The 21401-nt window shown below is 61.0% G+C and overlaps 1 long non-coding RNA gene across 1 annotated transcript; it reads right to left on the bottom strand.

Annotated features, from left to right (window-relative positions):
* Nucleotides 1–4228: 4228 nt before the first annotated feature.
* On the bottom strand, nt 4229–12095 carry LOC147111666 (uncharacterized). The gene is made up of 2 exons (XR_015079723.1): nt 11485–12095; nt 4229–5813 (listed from the first exon to the last, which is right to left on the bottom strand). It is a non-coding gene; the product is annotated as an uncharacterized LOC147111666 (long non-coding RNA).
* Nucleotides 12096–21401: the final 9306 nt, after the last annotated feature.

Below are 21401 nucleotides of genomic sequence, written 5' to 3'. Positions count from 1 at the left end.
GGTTGGAGGCGCTCACGGGTGGGTGGAGGAGGTGGAGGAGCTCTCGGGTGGGTGGAGGGGCTCACGGGTTGGTGGAGGGGGTTGGAGGAGGGCACAGGTGGGTGGAGGGGGTTGGAGGAGCTCACGGGTGGGTGGAGGGGTTGGAGTAGCTCACGGGTGGGTGGAGGGGGTTGGAGGAGCTCACGGGTGGGTGGAGGGGGTTGGAGGAGCTCACGGGTGGGTGGAGGGGGTTGGAGGAGCGCACGGGTGAGTGGAGGGGTTGGAGGCGCTGACAGGTGGGTGGAGGAGCTCACAGGTGGGTGGAGGGGGTTGGAGGAGCTCACAGGTGGGTGGAGGGGGTTGGAGGAGGGCACGGGCGGGTGGAGGGGGTTGGAGGAGCGCACGGGCGGGTGGAGGGGTTGGAGGAGCGCACGGTTGGGTGGAGGGGTTTGGAGGAGCGCACGGGTGGGTGGAGGGTTTGGAGGAGCTCACGGGCGGGTGGAGGGTTTGGAGGAGCTCACGGGCGGGTGGAGGGGTTGGTGGAGCACACGGGTGGGTGGAGGGGTTTGGAGGAGCGAACGGGTGGGTGGAGGGGGTTGGAGGAGCTCACGGGAAATGGAGGTGTTGGAGGCGCTGACAGGTGGATGGTGGGGGTTGGAGGAGCTGACAGGTGGGTGGAGGGAGTTGGAGGAGCTCACGGGCGGGTGGAGAGGGTTGGAGGAGCTCACGGGTGGGTGGAGGGGGTTGGAGGAGCTGACGGGTGGGTGGAGGGGGTTGGAGGAGCTGACGGGTGGGTGGAGGGGGTTGGAGGCGCTCACGGGTGGGTGGAGGGGTTGGAGGAGCTCACGGGTGGGTGGAGGGGGTTGGAGGAGCTCACGGGTGGGTGGAGGGGGTTGGAAGCGCTCACGAGTGGGTGGAGGGGGTTGGAAGCGCTCACGAGTGGGTGGAGGGGTTGGAGGAGCTCACATGGTGGTGGAGGGGTTGGAGGAGCTCACGGGCGGGTGGAGGGTGTTGGAGGAGCTCACGGGTGGGTGGAGGGGGTTGGAGGAGCTCACATAGTGGTGGAGGGGTTGGAGGAGCTCACGGGTGGGTGGAGGGGGTTGGAGGAGCTCACGGGTGGGTGGAGGGGTTGGAGGAGCTCACGGGTGGGTGGAGGGGGTTGGAGGAGCTCACGGGTGGGTGGAGGGGTTGGAGGAGCTGTCAGGTGAGTGGAGGGGGTTGGAGGAGCTCACAGGTTGGTGGAAGGGGTTGGAGGAGCTCACATGGTGGTGGAGGGGTTGGAGGAGCTCACGGGTGGGTGGAGGGGGTTGGAGGAGCTCACGGGTGGGTGGAGGCGCTCACGGGTGGGTGGAGGGGGTGGAGGAGCTCTCGGGTGGGTGGAGGGGGTTGGAGGAGCTCACGGGTTGGTGGAGGGGGTTGGAGGAGGGCACAGGTGGGTGGAGGGGTTGGAGGAGCTCACGGGTGGGTGGAGGGGGTTGGAGGAGCGCACGGGTGAGTGGAGGGGGTTGGAGGAGTGCACGGGTGGGTGGAGGGTTTAGAGGCGCTCACGGGTGGGTGGAGGGGGTTGGAGGAGCTGACGGGTGGGTGGAGGAGCTCACGGGTGGGTGGAGGGGGTTGGAGGAGTGCACGAGTGGGTGGAGGGTTTAGAGGCACTCACGGGTGGGTGGAGGGGGTTGGAGGAGCTCACGGGTGGGTGGAGGGGGTTGGAGGAGCTCACGGGTGGGTGGAGGGGTTGGAGGAGCTCACGGGTGGGTGGAGGGGGTGGGAGGAGCTCACGGGTGGGTGGAGGGGGTGGGAGGAGCTCACGGGTGGGTGGAGGGGGTGGGAGGAGCTCACGGGTGGGTGGAGGGGTTGGAGGAGCTCACGGGAGGGTGGAGGGGGGTGGAGGAGCTCACGGGCGGGTGGAGGGTTTGGAAGAGCTCACGGGCAGGTGGAGGGGGTTAGAGGAGCGCACGGGCGGGTGGAGGGGGTTGGAGGAGCGCACGGGTGGGTGGAGGGGGTTGGTGGAGCGCACGGGTGGGTGGAGGGGGTTGGAGGAGCTCACGGGTGGGTGGAGGGGGTTGGAGGCGCTCACGGGTGGGTGGAGGGATTGGAGGAGTTCACGGGTGGGTGGAGGGGGTTGGAGGCGCTCACGGGTGGGTGGAGGGGGTTGGAGGCGCTCACGGGTGGGTGGAGGGGTTGGAGGAGCTCACATGGTGGTGGAGGGGTTGGAGGAGCTCACGGGTGGGTGGAGGGGGTTGGAGGAGCTCACATGGTCGTGGAGGGGTTGGAGGAGGTTGGAGGATCTCACGGGTGGGTGGAGGGTTTGGAGGCGCTGACAGGTGGGTGGAGGGGGTTGGAGGAGCTCACAGGTGGTTGGAGGGGGTTGGAGGAGGGCACAGGCGGGTGGAGGGGGTTGGAGGAGCGCACGGGCGGGTGGAGGGGTTGGCAAAGCGCACGGGTGGGTGGAGGGGTTTGGAGGAGCGCACGGGTGGGTGGAGGGTTTGGAGGAGCTCACGGCCGGGTGGAGTGGTTGGAGGAGCGCACGGGCGGGTGGAGGGGTTTGGAGGAGCGCACGGGTGGGTGGAGGGGGTTGGAGGAGCTCACGGGTGGGTGGAGGTGTTGGAGGCGCTGACAGGTGGGTGGTGGGGGTTGGAGGAGCTCACGGGTGGGTGGAGGGGGTTGGAGGAGCTCACGGGTGGGTGGAGGGGGTTGGAGGCGCTCACGCGTGGGTGGAGGGGGTTGGAGGCGCTCACGGGTGGGTGGAGGAGCTCACGGGTGGGTGGAGGACCTCACGGGTGGGTGGAGGAGCTCACGGGTGGGTGGAGGAGCTCACGGGTGGATGGAGGGTGTTGGAGGCGCTCACGGGCGGGTGGAGGGGTTGGAGGAGCTGTCAGGTGGGTGGAGGGTGTTGGCGGAGCTCACATGGTGGTGGAGGGGTTGGAGGAGCTCACGGGTGGGTGGAGGGGGTTGGAGGAGTTCACGGGTGGGTGGAGGGGGTTGGAGGAGCTCACGGGTGGGTGGAGGGGGTTGGAGGAGGGCACAGGTGGGTGGAGGGGGTTGGAGGAGCTCACGGGTGGGTGGAGGGGTTGGAGGAGCTCACGGGTGGGTGGAGGGGGTTGGAGGAGCTCACGGGTGGGCGGAGTGGGTTGGAGGAGCGCACGGGTGAGTGGAGGGGGTTGGAGGAGTGCACGGGTGGGTGGAGGAGCTCACGGGTGGGTGGAGGGGGTTGGAGGAGTGCACGGGTGGGTGGAGGAGCTCACGGGTGGGTGGAGGGGGTTGGAGGAGTGCACGGGTGGGTGGCGGGTTTAGAGGCGCTCACGGGTGGGTGGAGGGGGTTGGAGGAGCTCACGGGTGGGTGGAGGGGGTTGGAGGAGGGCACAGGTGGGTGGAGGGGGTTGGAGGAGCTCACGGGTGGGTGGAGGGGGTTGGAGGAGCTCACGGGTGGGCGGAGTGGGTTGGAGGAGCGCACGGGTGAGTGGAGGGGGTTGGAGGAGTGCACGGGTGGGTGGAGGAGCTCACGGGTGGGTGGAGGGGGTTGGAGGAGTGCACGGGTGGGTGGCGGGTTTAGAGGCGCTCACGGGTGGGTGGAGGGGGTTGGAGGAGCTCACGATGGGTGGAGGGGTTGGAGGAGCTCACGGGTGGGTGGAGGAGCGCACGGGCGGGTGGAGGGGGTTTGGAGGAGCTCACGGGCGGGTGGAAGGGGTTGGAGGAGCGCACGGGTGGGTGGAGGGGGTGGAGGAGCTCACGGGTGGGTGGAGGAGCGCACGGGCGGGTGGAGGGGGTTTGGAGGAGCTCACGGGCGGGTGGAAGGGGTTGGAGGAGCTCACGGGTGGGTGGAGGAGCTCACGGGCGGGTGGAAGGGGTTGGAGGAGCGCACGGGTGGGTGGAGGGGGTGGAGGAGCTCACGGGTGGGTGGAGGAGCGCACGGGTGGGTGGAGGGGGGTGGAGGAGCTCACGGGTGGGTGGAGGGGGGTGGAGGAGCTCACGGGTGGGTGGAGGAGCGCACGGGCGGGTGGAGGGGGTTTGGAGGAGCTCACGGGTGGCTGGAGGGGGTTGGAGGCGCTCACGGGTGGGTGGAGGGGGTGGAGGAGCTCTCGGGTGTGTGGAGGGGGTTGGAGGAGCTCACGGGTGGGTGGAGGGGGTTGGAGGATCTCACGGGTGGGTGGAGGTGTTGTAGCTAATTTGGGGCTACGTGGACCAGGTGATATTCTAGGTCGACACAATCCCAACAGAAGCCTTTGGAGTCAAATAAAACTCTGACCACGCGTGAATGGCAAAGTAAAAGAATGCTTTATTGCAGAGCTCTGGGAGAAGCAGCTATACACCCAGTGTGCAATCGCCACACTTCTCATTTTACACACACAAAGCCCCTGCCTATTTTCAGGGGTCAAAACAAATTACCTCATATTACTAATCACCGCGATACCCCGTGACATCTATAATGGTTACCTATTTTAAGCAAGCGATGGACCCTAGGTCTAAAACCTTTTTCGGGACCTTTAACCGCAGACAGGAGAAGCAGAAGTCCAACCTATTTTTCGTTGTAAGGTGACCACAATCGTTCAATAACAAAACTGCAGCTGGCATTATCTCATCCCAGCCTACGTGCGAGTTCAGGGGGCCCCTTTGTCAACCAGTTTAATGTCAAGTATCCCGACAGTCTTTGCAAAAGTCCTTAATACTGAAATTCTCCTCAACAATCCCTCCTTTTGGTGCTGGACCACGATTTTCTTGGCCCAGCTGACCACCAATCCTCTTTCTTCACAGTGTTGTTCCTACAACCACTGCCTCTTCCCGGGGACGTCAGGCGGCTCGGATTCGTCCGTCTTGTCTTGTTCCATAAGCGATAGTTCGTCTGCCTGAATCGCACTGACTGGCATTGTCGCTGTCATCGCCATTTTGCAGCAAACTCGCACTATAGTTAGCAAACAGCATATTGCAACACATATCGCAACGATGATAGCCAATGCATGCGTTATCCAGGAACCCCATCCTGTTAGTCCTAGCCACTCCAACCATCCTTCTCCCGGATTGGTATGGACTCTCTTCACTTCATCCTTCATGTGGTTTACTAAGTTTGTGATATTTTCCGAACTATCAGGGATATAAGTACAGCACTCACTTCCTATCAAGACACAGGTTCCTCCTTGTGCTGCAAGGAGGTAATCTAAGGCCATTCGATTTTGGAGGGCTACTGTTCTAATGGCTACCATTTCAGTACTCATTTCTGTTAAAGCTTCCCCAGTAACATTGGCAACTACCTCTATTAACCTTGCCAACTTCCTTGTTTCATCCATTAAGTTCATTATTCCATAGGGAGGGTTTATTACACCAAAAAATCTTTGATAAGCTCCTAGCTCTCTTTTAATCCGGTATTTCTTAAATTCGTGGTGTTCCCCAATCTCATTCAAGAGGTGAATGTAGGGTACTACATAACCTAAGTAACACGAACCCGTCCAATTCCGGGGTAACCATGGATAGGCTCGGTGACCACATATAAAATATGTACCATTATAGGCTTTTAGACTATCTAGCCCAGGACTTGGGTTACTTGGATCCTGCTCTTGATTGAATGTGCTGGGTCCCGTTAGGATAACGGACTCCGTGTACCCCGGGTTACCGTAACAATGCATATTATCGCAACTAAACATATTACGGTCTTCATTTTCAATTTTAAGTAAGGACTGCCTGTCTGAAACTGGCTTATGGTTTCTCTGGCCCTCCCGATAACACTCTTGTAACAACGCGTTAAGATAAAAGCACACAAGCACAACCGATGCAATAAGCCACAAAATAAATGCCCACACAGGCAAACAGATCAAAGTATCAGGCATTAATCAGCTGATGTTGACCTGGAAAATAATACAAGGGTGTATTAGTAGTAACTTCTATGCACACCCCTTCTGAGGTAGATTAAAGCTTAAAACTTAAAATGGGTGTTGGATGTCAGCAGGTCAGAACGATCCAAACACCATAACAGATCTCGCATAATCGCAGTCACCTTTCCAAGGCCGAGTACGAGTTCTGTAACCCCGAAGCGTAATCCTTATGCCTTAACCAAACAGTATCAATTCTCAATCTGCGTTGTACGCCCCTACAGATTGAGTCCTTAACACAATACCTTAACAACTTTAATCTTAATTTTATGCTGGTTACATTCATTTAGTCAGTCTTTTCTTTCGTGGTTTCACTCTCCCCGGTAGTCTCCGTCTCAGGAGGCTCCAGGGATGACTTTGGCTCATATATCTTTAGCTGTGTCCAATGTTTCCACACTCCCTTTCCCCGTATGTCTAGACAGGCGCAAGTATCTCCGCTAATAATAACTTCGTAAGGCCCATTCCATTTGGGAGCAAAGCCTGATTTGGTTGGTAATACCTTTAGCATTACCCTAGTTCCCGCTGTAGGGACTTCTGGTAACGGGAAGGGGAATTCCTTCTCGTCCTGCTCCCTCTGGCGGTACCTTACCTGCGTCCGCATTTCTTTTAGTTGTTTACTCATTTCTTGGACATATCGCCGTAGCTTGTCCTTTAAGGGGCCTACATCCACCCCTCCCGTAATTATGCCTTCTGGCAATTGCATTGCTCGTCCTGTCATAAGTTCATACGGGGCAAGGCCTGTGGTACGATTACAGGTGGCTCGTAATTTCATCAGAATGATAGGTAACACTTCCACCCATGTTTTTCCCGATTCCTGCATGGCCTTAGCCAGCGCATTTTTTAGTGTTCGGTTCATTCTTTCTACCATCCCCGAGCTCTGGGGATGGTAGGGTATATGAAACTTTTGCTTAATTCCCATTAACTGGCACATGTGTTTGACCACACCTCCTGTGAAGTGGGTCCCTTGATCCGAATCTATCTGGAGCGGCATTCCCCAACGTGGGATTACCTCCTCCGCCAAGATTCGAGCGACTGTAGTGGCCGTACAATTTCTGGTGGGAAAGGCCTCCACCCATCTTGTGAATTGATCAATGATTACCCAGCAATACGTCTTACCCTTTGACATGGGTAGGGGCCCCGTAAAATCAATTTGCAAGTGCTCCCATGGCCCTCGGGGCCTGGGTTGGTGTCCTAATCTAATTTTAACTGGTCTTCCTGGGTTATGCTGAGCGCACACGATGCATCGTTGACAATACTTAGCAATGTCCCGCCCCATACCCTTCCACCACCACTCCTTACCTAAAGTCTGTTGCATCGCCTCCTTTCCAGAGTGGCTTAATCCATGGTGTATTTCGAGTAGGGTATTCTGTATACACTCGGGGGCCATTACCTTGTTATTTATTCGCCATACTCCGTCTGTTGTTGGTCTGGCTCCTTGTTCTTTCCATCTTTGCCTTTCACTAGGTAATATATCCTCGTGTAGCTCGGCAATACTAATTTCATTTCCTGGGCTATCTACACTGGCTACAGGTTCCTCGGGTTCCCATCCTAAGGCTAACTCCGCGGATTGTTTCGCTATCTGCTTTCCTTCCTTCCGTTCTAGGTTTGCTTCTTTCCGTTCCAAGATCAGGGCTGCCTGAGCTGCCCTGTCAGCTGCCTGGTTGCCCATATAACCCGTCCATTCTGGACTGTCTCTGGCTGGTTCTTTTTGGTGTGCTTTAATCTTTATTACTGCGACCTGTTTAGGCTTATTACTAGCTTCCAGGAGGGCTTCGATTCTTTCCTGATGTCTTATGGGGGTTCCTCCGGTAGTTACAAATCCCCGTCTGCCCCATGCAGTCATGTAGTCATGGACTACACCGAACGCATATCGGCTATCTGTATATATATTTACAATTTTATTCTCGGACTCTTCTAATGCTACTGTCAGAGCCACTAGTTCTGCTACTTGGGCTGACGAGCCTCCTTCAAGTCTCCCCGATCGTACAGTTCTCATCTGACTATTTACTACAGCCCAGCCCGTACGAGGCTGTCCGTCTATATATTTTCGGGACCCGTCCACGTACAGGGTCTCTTCAGCCCCTGGTAACGGAGTGTCTTTTATCTTGTCTCCCTCTAAGTCAGCATCTACATCTCCACAATCATGGGAAATACCTGACCCCAATACTCCTTCAGCCGGGTTTTCCCTTGCGTCTCTGACTATTGTTACTGCTTTACTGGGAGGGAGGAGAACAGCCTCCCATTTCGCTCGTCTCAAGTGTGAGACTGATCGCAATTTTCTGGTATTTAACATTTCTACCAAAGTATGCTTTGTGTGGAGAATAATATCTCCTGTCATTACAACGGGCTCGCTAATTTTTACGGCCCAAGCTGCACAATCTAGAGCGGCTATGCAGCGCGAGAGTCCCGATACTACTGGTCCTTCTGCAGTGGAATAGTATGCTACGGGTCTACGTTTATCTCCATGCTCCTGGGTGACTACGGCCGAATAAAATCCTTCCTCATTATCGCAGTGTATGTGGAAGGGTTTGTTCATATCTGGGAGTCCTAGTCCTGGGGCTGATATCAGATCTCGTTTAAGTTGGGTATAAGCTTGTTCCTGCTCAGGACCCCATTCGATGGGGTCCAGGGCAGGCTTACCCCCTCTTACCAATCGCTGTATGGGTTCCGCTGTTTTTGCGAACCCCGGGATGAAGTTTCGGCTGTAATTAAAAAGCCCCAGTACTTTCCTTACTCCTCTTACTGTTACCGGTCTAGGCATGGTTTGTATTGCCCCTTTTCTATCTGCGGGCATCTCCTTTACCCCTTGTGAGATAAGGTGTCCTAAATATAAGACCTGGGTTTTGCCTATTTGTGCCTTTTTGGGGCTGACCTTCAGTCCTGCCTCCCCTAAGGTCTTTAGGACTGCACCGAGTGCAGTCTTATGTCCCTCTTTTGTAGTGGACGCTATGAGTATATCGTCCACATACTGGAGGGTGGTACTCCCAAGTGGGAGTTCCACTTTTTGGAGAATGTCACACATGACCTGGTGAAAGATCGCTGGACTGTTATGGAACCCTTGGGGAAGTCGGGTCCATGTATATTGCTTGTCGCCTACTGTGAAGGCAAACTTTTCTTGAGACCCCGGGTCTAATGGCAGAGCCCAGAACCCGTTAGCTATGTCTAGCACGGTAAAGATCTTATGCCCCGGGTCTAACCCATTTAATATCGTGGAGGGGCTAGCAACTATGGGGTGTAACTTTGGGGTTACCTTATTTAGGGCGGTGTAATCTATTGTAAGCCTGAAGCTCCCGTCAGGTTTTCCCACTGGCCAGGTCGGGGAGTTAGTGGTGCTGGTTGTTTCCCTTAGAATACCTCGCTCCACTAACCCTTTTACTATCTCTATTACTGCTTTACGGGCTTCTGGCTTTATGGGGTACTGACGATGGGGTTTATGCTCTGGTCCGGGCACTATGATAGGGTCCATGTTGACCCTACCAGTGTCCAGCTTGTTCGCCGCCCAGGTGCCCTCCACAGAGTTACAAATGTCTTCATATTCTGGTAGAGGTGGGTTGGACCACGTATTTATTGCTGCTACTCCTAACGTTGTCGTGTGGCCCGTTAAGCACCCCACATCTTGGGTCTTTCCACTTACATCTGGCCAGGTTAACTTACCCTTTCCACAATCTACAAGTACCTGGTACTCTCTTAACAGGTCATTACCCATTATAGTCCCTTCATTATTTTTACATACATAAAAGCTCATGGGGATATAACGCCCATTTATTTCTACTACTTGCGGGATGCTGCGGAAGGCTGTGACACCTTCACCGCCCACCCCAGTAATTACCGCACTTTTCTTTGTTACAGGGAGGGGGAGGTTGGTTATAGATATTGCTGCTCCTGTGTCCACTAACATCTCACATGGTCGGCCCCCTATTAGTGCAGACACATATATTCGCCCCCCCTTTTTTCTTCCTCCCTGTATGGGGGCCACCGAATATCATTCTTGTTGCCATTTGAGATAACTTTGCCATTTCTTAAAATCCTCATACTGAGCAGTTGGGACGGTCATCTCAGCATCCTTTAGGCTTCCTGTCTCCTTTAGCCTTTGATAACATGTGAGTGCCAAGTGCCCCTTTTTCCCCACAATAACTACACTCCTTCAACGGTTTTGGTTGCTTACAGTCTCTAATAAAGTGTCCTACCTTACCACAATTGTGGCAAGCGCCTTTCGGTTTTGTCCCTGACCCGACATTGTCGGATTGGACTGCACTTACTCTCTCCTTCTTCACTTGCACCTCTTCCTTCTCCCTAGTCTGTAATCCGTCAACGCCACATACCCATTCAACTATCTCATCATATACTCTGGTAGTCAGTACTCCTAGTTTTAGGATTGCCTGATGGGGGGGGGACAGCCCATCTTTAAATGCCTGGATAAAGGCTGGGTCTGTTCTCACCGCGTTTGGCTGTCCAGAGGATTCTCCGTAGACGGCGAACAATCGTTCCCCGTATTCTGAAGAGCCCTCTCCTTTCTTTTGTTTACACGCCGTTATTTTATTCCAATTTGTGGGGGCCTCTCCTAACACCCCTTGTACTGCTATTTTGTATAACTGGAAGGCGGGAGTCATTTCTTCCTTATTCATTTTTAGTGGGCATTGATTCACCCATCTTCCGTTGCGGTAGTCTGTGTTGGCATTGCCAGCGCCTTGGTTTTCAGGCACCAACCGCCATCTGTCCACGGGGCATGCTGCCTGCACTAATTGGTGTACGTCCCTAAGGTGGAGGGAATGACCCTGCCAAACTGAATCCAGCTCCGCCCAAAATTTAGTGTTAGAACTCCGGGTCTGTAGTTTTCCCAGACGGCTCATAACGGCTTCCTTTTCACCTGGGGTAAATGCTTTCCAATCTGCTCTTCCCCTATTAGCAACCACTAGGTCATTCAGTGGGTCTTGCCTTGTCACCGGTGCTACATTATAAACTGGGGGTGCGCTGGGGTTGGTATATGGGGGCAGAGCTTCTTCTCTCCCTGTCTCTCCCCAGGTTTGTCGGTTATATTCTCTCAGCCATTGTTGTTGTCCTTCATTAACTCCTTTGAGGACTTCTATTTGCTTTTTACATCCCTCACACTCTGTTCGGAGGTTATCTATCTGAAGTTGTTTTCCCTTAAGACTCACCGCTGCCTTTTCTGCCTGTTCTATCAATCCTGCCAATTGATGAACCAACAGTACTCCTGCTTTTTTAGTTCTTCCCTTTTTCTGTGTGTCCCACCATGACCGCTGTCGGTCCAAACCTTTGGATACGTCCCACCCGTCTTCCTGCATTCTTTCAATAAGGGTACATCTATCCGTCATAAAAGTATCGATGAGGGAGCCCGGGGGCCCCCGCTTCAGATCCTTACTCGACATTATGTCCCTTGGTCACTATCTTCGGCCCCCCGATTCTGAGAACACAAATACCTTTCTCTCGGGGTCCGTCACGTGTAGGTAAAGGTTGGTCCGGCTCCTTTACCTCTCCTCTCTTCCAGTTCTCCTCCTAGGCTATACCTGGTTTCCCTGGAATCTCCAGTTCTCCTCCCAGGCTATACCTAGTTTCCCTGGAATTACAAGAAATAATGCAGTCTTACGGTTGTTAGTATCCTAGCACAATTTTACATATGCCATCTCACCTCTCTTTTGTTCTTTTAGATCACTCGAGCGTGTGTCCGCTTGATCAGGGCGGCCAGTCACTCGGTGACCCTGCTCGCAGCGCCAATTGTTGGAGCTAATTTGGGCCTACGTGGACCAGGTGATATTCTAGGTCGACACGATCCCAACAGAAGCCTTTGGAGTCAAATAAAACTCTGACCACAAGTGAATGGCAAAGTAAAAGAATGCTTTATTGCAGAGCTCTGGGAGAAACAGCTATACACCCGGTGTGCAATCGCCACACTTCTCATTTTACACACACAAAGCCCCTGCCTATATACAGGGGTCAAAACAAATTACCTCATATTACTAATCACCGCGATACCCCGTGACATCTATAATGGTTACCTATTTTAAGCAAGCGATGGACCCTAGGTCTAAAACCTTTTTCGGGACCTTTAACCGCAGACAGGAGAAGCAGAAGTCCAACCTATTTTCCGTCGCAAGGTGACCACAATCGTTCAATAACAAAACTGCAGCTGGCATTATCTCATCCCAGCCTACGTGCGAGTACAGGGGGCCCCTTTGTCAACCAGTTTAATGTCAAGTATCCCGACAGTCTTTGCAAAAGTCCTTAATACTGAAATTCTCCTCAACAGAGGGGTTGGAGGCGCTGACAGGTGGGTGGAGGGGGTTGGAGGAGCTAACAGGTGGGTGGAGGGGGTTGGAGGAGCTCACGGGTGGGTGGAGGGGGTTGGAGGAGCTCACGGGTGGGTGGAGGAGGTTGGAGGAGCTCACGGGTGGGTGGAGGAGGTTGGAGGAGCTCACGGGTGGGTGGAGGGGGTTGGAGGAGCTCACGGGTGGGTGGAGGGGGTTGGAGGAGCTCACGGGTGGGTGGAGGGGGTTGGAGGAGCTCACGGGTGGGTGGAGGGGGTTGGAGGAGCTCACGGGTGGGTGGAGGGGGTTGGAGGAGCTCACGGGTGGGTGGAGGGGGTTGGAGGAGCTCACGGGTGGGTGGAGGGGTTGGAGGAGCTCACGGGTGGGTGGAGGGGTTTAGGAGCTCACGGGTGGGTGGAGGGGTTGGAGGAGCGCACAGGTGGGTGGAAGGGGTTGGAGGAGCTCACGGGTGGGTGGAGAGTGTTGCAGGAGCTCACGGGTGCGTGGAGGGGGTTGCAGGAGCTCATGGGTGGGTGGAGGAGTTGGAGGCGCTGACAGGTGGGTGGAGGGGCTTGGAGGAGCTGACAGGTGGGTGGAGGGGGTTGGAGGAGGGCACAGGTGGGTGGAGGGGGTTGGAGGTGCTCACGGGCGGGTGGAGGGTTTGGAGGAGCTCACGGGTGGGTGGAGTGGGTTGGAGGAGCTCACGGGTGGGTGGAGGTGTTGGAGGAGCGCATGGGTGGGTGGAGGGGGTTGGAGGAGCTCACGGGTGGTTGGAGGGGGCTGGAGGAGCTCACGGGTGCGTGGAGGGGGTTGCAGGAGCTCACGGGTGGGTGGAGGGGTTGGAGGCGCTGACAGGTGGGTGGAGGGGCTTGGAGGAGCTGACAGGTGGGTGGAGGGGGTTGGAGGAGGGCACAGGTGGGTGGAGGGGGTTGGAGGTGCTCACGGGCGGGTGGAGGGTTTGGAGGAGCTCACGGGTGGGTGGAGTGGGTTGGAGGAGCTCACGGGTGGGTGGAGGTGTTGGAGGAGCGCATGGGTGGGTGGAGGGGGTTGGAGGAGCTCACGGGTGGTTGGAGGGGGCTGGAGGAGCTCACGGGTGCGTGGAGGGGGTTGCAGGAGCTCACGGGTGGGTGGAGGGGTTGGAGGCGCTGACAGGTGGGTGGAGGGGCTTGGAGGAGCTGACAGGTGGGTGGAGGGGGTTGGAGGAGCTGACAGGTGGGTGGAGGGGGTTGGAGGAGCTGACAGGTGGTTGAGGGGGTTGGAGGAGGGCACAGGTGGGTGGAGGGGGTTGGAGGAGGGCACAGGTGGGTGGAGGGGGTTGGAGGAGCTCACGGGCCGGTGGAGGGTTTGGAGGACCTCACGGGTGGGTGGAGTGGGTTGGAGGAGCTCACGGGTATGTGGAGGGGGTTGGAGGAGCTCACGGGTGGGTGGAGGGGGTTGGAGAAGCTCACGGGTGGGTGGAGGGGGTTGGAGGAGCTCACGGGTGAGTGGAGGGGGTTGGAGGCGCTCACGGGTGGGTGGAGGGGGTGGAGGAGCTCTCGGGTGGGTGGAGGGGGTTGGAGGAGCTCACGGGTGGGTGGAGGGGGTTGGAGGAGCTCACGGGTGGGTGGAGGAGCTCACGGGTGGGTGGAGGGGGTTGGAGGCGCTCACGGGTGGGTGGAGGGGGTTGGAGGCGCTCACGGGTGGCTGGAGGGGGTTGGAGGCGCTCACGGGTGGGTGGAGGGGGTGGAGGAGCTCTCGGGTGGGTGGAGGGGGTTGGAGGAGCTCACGGGTGGGTGGAGGGGGTTGGAGGAGCTCACGGGTGGGTGGAGGGGGTTGGAGGCGCTCACGGGTGGGTGGAGGGGATTGGAGGCGCTCACGGGTGGCTGGAGGGGGTTGGAGGCGCTCACGGGTGGGTGGAGGGGGTGGAGGAGCTCTCGGGTGGGTGGAGGGGGTTGGAGGAGCTCACGGGTGGGTGGAGGGGGTTGGAGGAGCTCACGGGTGGGTGGAGCGTTGGAGGAGCTCACGGGTGGGTGGAGGGGGTTGGAGGAGCTCACGTGTGGGTGGAGGGGTTGGAGGAGAGCACGGGTGGGTGGAGGGGGTTGGAGGAGCTCACGGGTGGGTGGAGGGGGTTGGAGGATCTCACGGGTGGGTGGAGGGTTTGGAGGCGCTGACAGGTGGGTGGAGGGGGTTGGAGGAGCTCACAGGTGGGTGGAGGGGGTTGGAGGAGCTCACAGGTGGTTGGAGGAGGGCACAGGCGGGTGGAGGGGGTTGGAGGAGCGCACGGGCGGGTGGAGGGGTTGGCGAAGCGCACGGGTGGGTGGAGGGGTTTGGAGGAGCGCACGGGTGGGTGGAGGGTTTGGAGGAGCTCACGGGCGGGTGGAGGAGCGCACGGGTGGGTGGAGGGGTTTGGAGGAGCGCACGGGTGGGTGGAGGGGGTTGGAGGAGCTCACGGGTGGGTGGAGGGGGTTGGAGGAGCTCACGGGTGGGTGGAGGGGGTTGGAGGCGCTCACGGGTGGGTGGAGGGGTTGGAGGAGCTCACATGGTGGTGGAGGGGTTGGAGGAGCTCACGGGTGGGTGGAGGGGGTTGGAGGAGCTCACATGGTGGTGGAGGGGTTGGAGGAGCTCACGGGCGGGTGGAGGGTGTTGGAGGAGCTCACGGGTGGGTGGAGGGGGTTGGAGGAGCTCACATGGTGGTGGAGGGGTTGGAGGAGCTCACGGTGGGTGGAGGGGGTTGGAGGAGCTCACGGTGTGGGTGGAGGGGGTTGGAGGCGCTCACGGGTGGGTGGAGGGGGTTGGAGGAGCTCATGGGTGGGTGGAGGGGGTTGGAGGCGCTCACGGGTGGGTGGAGGTGGTGGAGGAGCTCACGGGTGGGTGGAGGGTGTTGGAGGAGCTCACGGGTGGGTGGAGGGGGTTGGAGGAGCTCACATGGTAGTGGAGGGGTTGGAGGAGCTCACGGGTGGGTGGAGGGGGTTGGAGGAGCTCACGGGTGGGTGGAGGGGGTTGGAGGAGCTCACGGGTGGGTGGAGGGGTTGGAGGAGCTCACGGGTGGGTGGAAGGGGTTGGAGGCGCTCACGGGCGGGTGGAGGGGTTGGAGGAGCTGTCAGGGTGGGTGGAGGGGGTTGGAGGAGCTCACATGGTGGTGGAGGGGTTGGAGGAGCTCACGGGTGGGTGGAGGGGGTTGGAGGAGCTCACGGGTGGGTGGAGGGGGGTTGGAGGCGCTCACGGGTGGGTGGAGGGGATTGGAGGCGCTCACGGGTGGCTGGAGGGGGGTTGGAGGCGCTCACGGGTGGGTGGAGGGGGTGGAGGAGCTCTCGGGTGGGTGGAGGGGGTTGGAGGAGCTCACGGGTGGGTGGAGGGGGTTGGAGGAGCTCACGGGTGGGTGGAGCGTTGGAGGAGCTCACGGGTGGGTGGAGGGGGTTGGAGGAGCTCACGTGTGGGTGGAGGGGTTGGAGGAGAGCACGGGTGGGTGGAGGGGGTTGGAGGAGCTCACGGGTGGGTGGAGGGGGTTGGAGGATCTCACGGGGTGGGTGGAGGGTTTGGAGGCGCTGACAGGTGGGTGGAGGGGGTTGGAGGAGCTCACAGGTGGGTGGAGGGGGTTGGAGGAGCTCACAGGTGGTTGGAGGAGGGCACAGGCGGGTGGAGGGGGTTGGAGGAGCGCACGGGCGGGTGGAGGGGGTTGGCGAAGCGGCACGGGTGGGTGGAGGGGTTTGGAGGAGCGCACGGGGTGGGTGGAGGGTTTGGAGGAGCTCACGGGCGGGTGGAGGAGCGCACGGGTGGGTGGAGGGGTTTGGAGGAGCGCACGGGTGGGTGGAGGGGGTTGGAGGAGCTCACGGGTGGGTGGAGGGGGGTTGGAGGAGCTCACGGGTGGGTGGAGGGGGTTGGAGGCGCTCACGGGTGGGTGGAGGGGTTGGAGGAGCTCACATGGTGGTGGAGGGGTTGGAGGAGCTCACGGGTGGGTGGAGGGGGTTGGAGGAGCTCACATGGTGGTGGGAGGGGTTGGAGGAGCTCACGGGCGGGTGGAGGGTGTTGGAGGAGCTCACGGGTGGGTGGAGGGGGTTGGAGGAGCTCACATGGTGGTGGAGGGGTTGGAGGAGCTCACGGGTGGGTGGAGGGGGGTTGGAGGAGCTCACGGGTGGGTGGAGGGGTTGGAGGCGCTCACGGGTGGGTGGAGGGGGTTGGAGGAGCTCATGGGTGGGTGGAGGGGGTTGGAGGCGCTCACGGTGTGGGTGGAGGTGGTGGAGGAGCTCACGGGTGGGTGGAGGGTGTTGGAGGAGCTCACGGGTGGGTGGAGGGGTTGGAGGAGCTCACATGGTAGTGGAGGGGTTGGAGGAGCTCACGGGGTGGGTGGAGGGGGTTGGAGGAGCTCACGGGTGGGTGGAGGGGGGTTGGAGGAGCTCACGGGTGGGTGGAGGGGGTTGGAGGAGCTCACGGGTGGGTGGAGGGGTTGGAGGAGCTCACGGGTGGGTGGAAGGGGTTGGAGGCGCTCACGGGCGGGTGGAGGGGTTGGAGGAGCTGTCAGGTGGGTGGAGGGGGTTGGAGGAGCTCACATGGTGGTGGAGGGGTTGGAGGAGCTCACGGGGTGGGTGGAGGGGGTTGGAGGATTTCACGGGTGGGTGGAGGGGGTTGGAGGCGCTCACGGGTGGGTGGAGGGGGTAGAGGAGCTCTCGGGTGGGTGGAGGGGGTTGGAGGAGCTCACGGGTGGGTGGAGGGGGTTGGAGGAGGGCACAGGTGGGTGGAGGGGATGGAGGAGCTCACGGGTGGGTGGAGGGGTTGGAGGAGCTCGACGGGTGGGTGGAGGGGGTTGGAGGAGCTCACGGGTGAGTGGAGGGGGTTTGGAGGAGTGCACGGGTGGGTGGAATGTTTAGAAGCGCTCACTGGTGGGTGGAGGAGCTCACGGGTAGGTGGAGGAGCTCACGGGTGGGGTGGGAGGGGGTTGGAGGAGTGCACGTGTGGGTGGCGGGTTTAGAGGCGCTCACGGGTGGGGTGGAGGGGGTTGGAGGAGCTCACGATGGGTGGAGGGGTTGGAGGAGCTCACGGTGTGGTGGAGGGGGTTGGAGGAGCTCACGGGTGGGTGGAGGGGGTTGGAGGAGCTCACGGGTGGGTGGAGGGGGTGGAGGAGCTCACGGGAGGGTGGAGGGGGGTGGAGGAGCTCACGGGTGGGTGGAGGGTTTGGAGGAGCTCACGGGCGGGTGGAGGGGGTTGGAGGAGCGCACGGGCGGGTGGAGGGGGTTTGGAGGAGCTCACGGGCGGGTGGAAGGGGTTGGAGGAGCGCACGGGCGGGTGGAAGGGGTTGGAGGAGCGCACGGGCGGGTGGAAGGGGTTGGAGGAGCGCACGGGCGGGTGGAGGGGTTGGAGGAGCGCACGGGCGGGTGGAGGGGTTGGAGGAGCGCACGGGTGGGTGGAGGAGGTTGGAGGAGCGCATGGGTGGGTGGAGGGGGTTGGAGGAGCGCACGGGCGGGTGGAGGGGGTTTGGAGGAGCTCACGGGCGGGTGGAAGGGGTTGGAGGAGCGCACGGGTGGGTGGAAGGGGTTGGAGGAGCGCACGGGCGGGTGGAAGGGGTTGGAGGAGCGCACGGGCAGGTGGAGGGGTTGGAGGAGCGCGTGGGTGGAGGAGGTTGGAGGAGCGCATGGGTGGGTGGAGGGGGTTGGAGGAGCTCAGGGGGTGGGGGTGGAGGGGGTTGGAGGAGCTCACGGGTGGGTGGAGGGGTTGGAGAAGCTGTCAGGTGGGTGGAGGGGGGTTGGAGGAGCTTACATGGTGGTGGAGGGGTTGGAGGAGCTCACGGGTGGGTGGAGGGGGTTTGAGGAGCTCACGGGCGGGTGGAGGGGGTTGGAGGCGCTCACGGGTGGGTGGAGGGATTGAGGAGCTCACGGGTGGGTGGAGGGGTTGAGGAGCTCACGGGTGGGTGGAGGAGCTCACGGGTGGGTGGAGGAGTTGGAGGAGCTCACGGGCGGGTGGAGGGGGTTGGAGGAGCTCACGGGTGGGTGGAGGGGGTTGGAGGAGCTGTCAGGTGGGTGGAGGGGGTTGGAGGAGCTCACGGGCGGGTGGAGGGGGTTGGCGGAGCTCACGGGCGGGTGGAGGGGGTTGGAGGAGCTCACGGGCGGGTGGAAGGGTTGGAGGAGCTCACGGGTGGGTGGAAGGGTTGGAGGAGCTCACGGGCGGGTGGAGGGGGTTGGAGGAGCTCACGGGCGGGTGGAGGGGTTGGAGGAGCGCACGGGTGGGTGGAGGAGGTTGGAGGAGCGCGTGGGTGGAGGGGGGTTGGAGGAGCTCAGGGGTGGGTGGAGGGGTTGGAGGAGCTGTCAGGTGGGTGGAGGGGGTTGGAGGAGGGCACAGGTGGGTGGAGGGGGTTGGAGGTGCTCACGGCGGGTGGAGGGTTTGGAGGAGCTCACGGGTGGGTGGAGTGGGTTGGAGGAGCTCACGGGTGGGTGGAGGTGTTGGAGGAGCGCATGGGTGGGTGGAGGGGGTTGGAGGAGCTCACGGGTGGTTGGAGGGGGCTGGAGGAGCTCACGGGTGCGTGGAGGGGGTTGCAGGAGCTCACGGGTGGGTGGAGGGGTTGGAGGCGCTGACAGGTGGGTGGAGGGGCTTGGGAGGAGCTGACAGGTGGGTGGAGGGGGTTGGAGGAGCTGACAGGTGGGTGGAGGGGGTTGGAGGAGCTGACAGGTGGTTGAGGGGGTATGGAGGAGGGCACAGGTGGGTGGAGGAGGGCACAGGTGGGTGGAGGGGGTTGGAGGAGCTCACGGCCGGTGGAGGGTTTTGGAGGACCTCACGGGTGGGGTGGAGTGGGTTGGAGGAGCTCACGGGTATGTGGAGGGGGTTGGAGGAGCTCACGGGTGGGTGGAGGGGGTTGGAGAAGCTCACGGGTGGGTGGAGGGGGTTGGAGGAGCTCACGGGTGAGTGGAGGGGGTTGGAGGCGCTCACGGTGGGTGGAGGGGGTGGAGGAGCTCTCGGGTGGGTGGAGGGGGTTGGAGGAGCTCACGGGTGGTGGTGGAGGGGGTTGGAGGAGCTCACGGGTGGGTGGAGGAGCTCACGGGTGGGTGGAGGGGTTGGAGGCGCTCACGGGTGGGTGGAGGGGGTTGAGGCGCTCACGGGTGGCTGGAGGGGTTGGAGGCGCTCACGGGTGGGTGGAGGGGGTGGAGGAGCTCTCGGGTGGGTGGAGGGGTTGGAGGAGCTCACGGGTGGGTGGAGGGGGTTGGAGGAGCTCACGGGTGGGTGGAGGGGGTTGGAGGCGCTCACGGGTGGGTGGAGGGGATTGGAGGCGCTCACGGGTGGCTGGAGGGGGTTGGAGGCGCTCCACGGGTGGGTGGAGGGGGTGGAGGAGCTCTCGGGTGGGTGGAGGGGGTTGGAGGAGCTCACGGGTGGGTGGAGGGGGTTGGAGGAGCTCACGGGTGGGTGGAGCGTTGGAGGAGCTCACGGGTGGGTGGAGGGGGTTTGGAGGAGCTCACGTGTGGGTGGAGGGGTTGGGAGGAGAGCACGGGTGGGTGGAGGGGGTTGGAGGAGCTCACGGGTGGGTGGAGGGGGTTGGAGGATCTCACGGGTGGGTGGAGGGTTTGGAGGCGCTGACAGGTGGGTGGAGGGGGTTGGAGGAGCTCACAGGTGGGTGGAGGGGGTTGGAGGAGCTCACAGGTGGTTGGAGGAGGGCACAGGCGGGTGGAGGGGGTTGGAGGAGCGCACGGGCGGGTGGAGGGGTTGGCGAAGCGCACGGGTGGGTGGAGGGGTTTGGAGGAGCGCACGGGTGGGTGGAGGGTTTGGAGGAGCTCACGGGCGGGTGGAGGAGCGCACGGGTGGGTGGAGGGGTTTGGAGGAGCGCACGGGTGGGTGGAGGGGGTTGGAGGAGCTCACGGGTGGGTGGAGGGGGTTGGAGGAGCTCACGGGTGGGTGGAGGGGGTTGGAGGCGCTCACGGGTGGGTGGAGGGGTTGGAGGAGCTCACATGGTGGTGGAGGGGTTGGAGGAGCTCACGGGTGGGTGGAGGGGGTTGGAGGAGCTCACATGGTGGTGGAGGGGTTGGAGGAGCTCACGGGCGGGTGGAGGGTGTTGGAGGAGCTCACGGGTGGGTGGAGGGGGTTGGAGGAGCTCACATGGTGGTGGAGGGGTTGGAGGAGCTCACGGGTGGGTGGAGGGGGTTGGAGGAGCTCACGGGTGGGTGGAGGGGGTTGGAGGCGCTCACGGGTGGGTGGAGGGGGTTGGAGGAGCTCACGGGTGGGTGGAGGTGGAGGAGCTCACGGGTGGGTGGAGGGTGTTGGAGGAGCTCACGGGTGGGTGGAGGGGGTTGGAGGAGCTCACATGGTAGTGGAGGGGTTGGAGGAGCTCACGGGTGGGTGGAGGGGGTTGGAGGAGCTCACGGGTGGGTGGAGGGGGTTGGAGGAGCTCACGGGTGGGTGGAGGGGTTGGAGGAGCTCACGGGTGGGTGGAGGGGTTGGAGGAGCTCACGGGTGGGTGGAAGGGGTTGGAGGCGCTCACGGGCGGGTGGAGGGGTTGGAGGAGCTGTCAGGTGGGTGGAGGGGGTTGGAGGAGCTCACATGGTGGTGGAGGGGTTGGAGGAGCTCACGGGTGGGTGGAGGGGGTTGGAGGATTTCACGGGTGGGTGGAGGGGGTTGGAGGCGCTCACGGGTGGGTGGAGGGGGTAGAGGAGCTCTCGGGTGGGTGGAGGGGGTTGGAGGAGCTCACGGGTGGGTGGAGGGGGTTGGAGGAGGGCACAGGTGGGTGGAGGGGATGGAGGAGCTCACGGGTGGGTGGAGGGGTTGGAGGAGCTCACGGGTGGGTGGAGGGGGTTGGAGGAGCTCACGGGTGAGTGGAGGGGGTTGGAGGAGTGCACGGGTGGGTGGAATGTTTAGAAGCGCTCACGGGTGGGTGGAGGAGCTCACGGGTAGGTGGAGGAGCTCACGGGTGGGTGGAGGGGGTTGGAGGAGTGCACGGGTGGGTGGCGGGTTTAGAGGCGCTCACGGGTGGGTGGAGGGGGTTGGAGGAGCTCACGATGGGTGGAGGGGTTGGAGGAGCTCACGGGTGGGTGGAGGGGGTTGGAGGAGCTCACGGGTGGGTGGAGGGGGTTGGAGGAGCTCACGGGTGGGTGGAGGAGCTCACGGGAGGGTGGAGGGGGGTGGAGGAGCTCACGGGTGGGTGGAGGGTTTGGAGGAGCTCACGGGCGGGTGGAGGGGGTTGGAGGAGCGCACGGGCGGGTGGAGGGGGTTTGGAGGAGCTCACGGGCGGGTGGAAGGGGTTGGAGGAGCGCACGGGCGGGTGGAAGGGGTTGGAGGAGCGCACGGGCGGGTGGAAGGGGTTGGAGGAGCGCACGGGCGGGTGGAAGGGGTTGGAGGAGCGCACGGGCGG

Source organism: Somniosus microcephalus, chromosome 10 (assembly GCF_052327205.1).
Source record: "Somniosus microcephalus isolate GS21.2 chromosome 10, FLI_Smic_1.0, whole genome shotgun sequence".
In the NCBI taxonomy this organism is placed as follows: domain Eukaryota; kingdom Metazoa; phylum Chordata; class Chondrichthyes; order Squaliformes; family Somniosidae; genus Somniosus; species Somniosus microcephalus.
This window is presented reverse-complemented; position numbering and strand designations above follow the sequence as displayed.